This window comes from Chinchilla lanigera, unplaced genomic scaffold (genome assembly GCF_000276665.1).
Source record: "Chinchilla lanigera isolate Chin_1 unplaced genomic scaffold, ChiLan1.0 scaffold00119, whole genome shotgun sequence".
Lineage (NCBI taxonomy): Eukaryota > Metazoa > Chordata > Mammalia > Rodentia > Chinchillidae > Chinchilla > Chinchilla lanigera.
Genome location: NW_004955520.1, coordinates 142,816 through 147,122, shown reverse-complemented (window position 1 = coordinate 147,122; position 4,307 = coordinate 142,816). Strand labels below are relative to the sequence as shown.

General features: G+C 48.1%; 1 protein-coding gene across 1 annotated transcript in view; it reads left to right on the top strand.

Annotated features, from left to right (window-relative positions):
- Positions 1-4,139: 4,139 nt before the first annotated feature.
- The window catches only part of Ephx1 (epoxide hydrolase 1, microsomal (xenobiotic)), a gene marked incomplete in the record, with an annotated part of 26,621 nt that continues 26,453 nt past the window's right edge, over positions 4,140-4,307 (top strand). The window contains 1 exon segment of the mRNA XM_013507052.1: positions 4,140-4,307.

Genomic DNA, 4,307 nt, shown 5'->3' with positions numbered 1-4,307 from the left:
GGGCAGTGGACTCATAGTAAGTGAACTTCTGTGAGTCACACTGAGGCCTGTAATGGTGGGTGATGCCATGATGCCTCAAAGGACAAGATGAGGCCACAGCTGAGGACACCTGGCTCCAACCCCCATTAGCTGGATAAAGACTGTAGCTGCAGGCATTTCACTCCTGCAGTGAAGGTCTTACTGGAGATAACATAGTTCTCCGGAATGAATATAATCTATTACTTGGAGAAATCCTTGAACTGACTCTCAAAGTTCTGCTCAGATTCCTGTGCTTTCTCCCAAGGTCCTGCTCAGATTCCCCTCCCTTGTTTGAAAACCAAATAAATACGGGCCACCCAGAGAAGGTCTTTGTCTCAGGCCCCAGAGAATCTTAAATTCTGCTGAAGGGTTTTGATCCTCCTCGAGCTGTAAATTCATACCATTTGACTCGTTTATTTAAGCCCTTGCCATCCACTGGTTTGGGAGGTTGCGGACCTGATCAGTCTGTGACACTGTGTTAGTTGATGACAGCCTTGGTGCTGAGCTGCGTTCCCTGCTGAGAGTAGTGCCTCTGCTGGAAAGCAGGTTGGGGGCTATGAGAGCCAAGTCTGATTCACGCCTTACTAGTGTAAGCATCCAAGAACATCACTGAAAGTTCTGAGGGAGGGGCTGCCCAAAGGCTGTCAGGCAGGACACCACTACTGGGCTGGCGGCCCCCATGTCACCCCCTGTGGCTCTTCCCTCTGGGGCTGTGCGTTCCCCTCAGAAGCCTGCCCCCTCCTACCAGAGAATTATGTGGTGGGCAGTGGTGTCCTGTAAACACAGAGTGGGAAGTGGCTGTAGCAGGATGGAGCCCAGGGGCTTGGGATTTAGCTCAGCAGCAAAGGGCCTGCCTGGCAAGTGCAAGGTTGTGAGTTCGATTCCTAGTACCGGAAGAAAAACAAAAACAAACAAACAGGATGGAGCCCACTTGGAAGGTGTGCATTGTCTAGTCTTCTGCAGGTGCCCTGTCTGTGTCAGATGCCCCTTTAGATACTGCCAATACTTGACATTTTCTGTTGTTTTGATGGTGGCTACCCTAATGGGTATGAGCTATAATCTCATGATAGTTTTAAGTTGCTTTTCACTAGTGAAGAGTGATGATGAGGAGTTTTTTGTTTTGTTTTTAAGACAGGGTCTCACTATGTAGCCCAGGCTGGCGTCGACCTGGCAGTGATCCTCCGGCCTCACCCTCCCAAGTGCTGGTGCCAGGAAAGGAGACACACCCTGTGACCCACCCTTTCCCACCAGGCCTGCCTTCCAGCAGGGATCAGCTCTGAACTCACATTCCAGTCCCACCTATGAGTTCAGGAGGCCTCTGGGGGAACATTCTTGATCTAAACACAACACACATGGGTGAAAGTAGCTGAAGACATGAGGCTCCTGGGACAGGTTGAAGAACTCTCACTCATGTGGAAGCAGTTGCTTCAGGTTCCTGTCAGTTCCTGGGTAATTCAAAGGGCCCAAATGGATACCTGCAGACAGTGGGCTGTGTCTCAGAAGACACCGGTCTTCTTCCAAGGTTAGGAGAGGTTGGAGCGGTATTGCTCCATCCTGCAGGGTATCTCACTGCAGCCACCACTCCTCTGAGAAGTCAGAGGAGGAAAGGCTGTGACGAGCACACCCATCAGGAACATGCATGGACCCTCAGGGTGTGGAGGATTCCCACCCACACCTACATTGCCTCTGAACTTCTCGAGGCTGCACTCCTAGAACTCCTAGAATCCTAATGCAGGAGTCAGCAACCTTTTTCTGTAAAGAGCTAGAAAATAAATATTTTGAGCTTGACCAGCAACTGCTCAACTCCACAGGCAGTATGTGAAGAGTAATTGTTACTATGTTTCATGATGGCTCATTAAGCAAGTAGCTTGGAGGTCAGATTTAGCCCAAGAGCTGAGCTTGAGTTTGCTGATTAGCCCAGAGCCGAGTCTGCTGATTTCTGCAAATCTAAGGCAAGTATTTGCTAGCTTCCAGCTTTACAATGTTACAGCTCTGTCTGTTCTGCTAAGTCAGTCATTCTACTATATGTCTTCCAAGTTTATTTATTGTGGCCTTTTGTCCTCATTCCCTTGTAGCTGTGGAGCTAATTAGCTCCCCTCTTTCTCCTGCTCTGTAGTTACTTTCATAGGGTTTCCTACAGGGAACTGAGATAAGTAACACATATTTGACCTGCTAATATTTTAAATGTTTTTTTTTTTTTTTTTTAAAGATAGGGTCTTGCTCCAGTGATCCTCCTGCCTTAACCTTCTGAGTAGCTGTAAACACAGCTGTGTGCTACCACACCCTTCTCAAATTTTTAAACTTTTAATTTCAAACTAACAATGAAGTTGCAGCAAAACTTCCGCATACCCTTTACCCAGGGACACTATTTCTTACAACTATGTTTGTAATGGGTTACCCTGAATAAAGAACCGAGACCAGAATCCAAATTGGAATTTAAGAGCCTTTATTAGCCGGGCCGGAGGCTGTCGGTCCGTTCTCCGCACAGGGAGATGCTGAGCAGCCCTGAACCGAAGAAAATTTGAGCTTTCAAGCCTGAAAACCACATCCTGGTTGGCGCAGGGGAACAATTTCTTTTTTGCAAGGGCAGAAAAGTGGAACCTATCGGCTCCAGCAAGCAGGTGTTGCAAAGTTCAGAACGTTCTCAGAAGCATACATTGTTTTCAAACTAAACTAACAATCAAGCATAGTTTCTCTTTCTTGGGTCAAACTGACATTTTTCCCTCCACCCAATAGCTCAGTAATTTTTAGCCTTTATGTGTTTACCAATTATGTATTCACCACAATGTTGTGTTTGCTTTAGAATTCATTCCCCCCTCTGTATAAATACATACACACACACTAAAATACTTCAGAGTAAATTTCAGACATGATACCCCATTACTCCTTAAATACTTTAGCGAGTATTGTCCAAGATAAAAGCATTCGCTTAGGAAGTAATTCAATTTTCAAAATCAGGATATTTAAGATTAATATAGCATTATTATTTAAACTACAGACCTTCACATTTCCCCAACTATTCCAATAATATATAAATATGCATACATATATATGCATATATATATATATATTTATTTTTATTTTATTTTTTTGGTCTTTTTGAGACAGGGTCTCACTTTGCAGTTCAGACTGGCTTTTAACTCACTAGACCAGGCTGGCCTCAAACTCTCAGTGATTCTCCTGCCTCAGCCTCCTGAGCGCTGGGATTACAGCTGTGCACCACCACACTCAGCCCCGATAATTGCTTTATAAAATCTTTTTCTAGTCAGGATTTAGTCTAAAAGAGCATTGCAATTAGTTTCCTGGCTCCTTAGTCTCCCTGAGTTGGGAATAGCTTCCCAGCCTTCCGTTGTCTTTGCCAAGGGGCACGTGTTTGATACTGACTTTGTATGTGTTGTATGTATGTGGTGCTCAAGACTAGTCAAACGCTTCATTCAGGCTAAGCATGTGCTCTGCTGCTGGGCCACACCCTTAACCTCAATTTTGACATGTTTGAGGGGGAGGCCAGCTATTTTTTGTTTGTTTGTTCCGGGAATTGAACTCAGGACCTTGTGCTTGCCAGGCAGGCGATTGTGCTGCTGAGTTATATCCCCGGCCCTTAGGCCAGCTATTTTGTGGATATTTCTTACTTTACCTGATGTTTCCTCACGGTTAGACTCGTAGTGTGCGTTTTTGCCATAAAGGCCACTTCCTTTTTGTTGAATCAGGAACAGATCTACAATTTTGATCCAGAAGTGTCCCCCGTACACTATTTGTCATGCCTGACGTTAGCTTTTCGTGACTATAACAAGTACCTGAGATGACCAACTTAAAAAGAGAGAAGGCTTGCTCACAGTTCTAGGGTGTCCCTGCGCGCGGCGTCAGGAGGGAAAGCAGAGCACGGCGGGGGCCAGGCTCTGGGGCCGACAAGGGCTGGGGGCCCAGCGTGGGGCGCGAAGGACCCTGCGACGGCAGCGGGCGGCCAGGACGCTGCACCCCCCACCCCGAGCGCCGCTGTGCTGACCCGACTTCCTCGCGCGTAGTGCGTCCGCGTTCAAACATAAGCTTGTTTTGCTTTAAAACTCCTGTCGCGGACGGGTGCGTTTGAGAAATGCAACCCCAGGAGCCGCCAGGGAAGGGGATCAAGAGCCGTTGGAGCGGCCGCTTCCAGCTGTGGTTTGCGCGGCCCGAAACCCGGGCGGGGCAGCGCGCGGGACGCGACCCGGGCTGGGCGGGACCTGAGCCGGGGCGGGCCGGGATCTCGGCCGGATCTCGACCCGGAGCAGTGGACGAGCGGCTGGAGCCGGGCG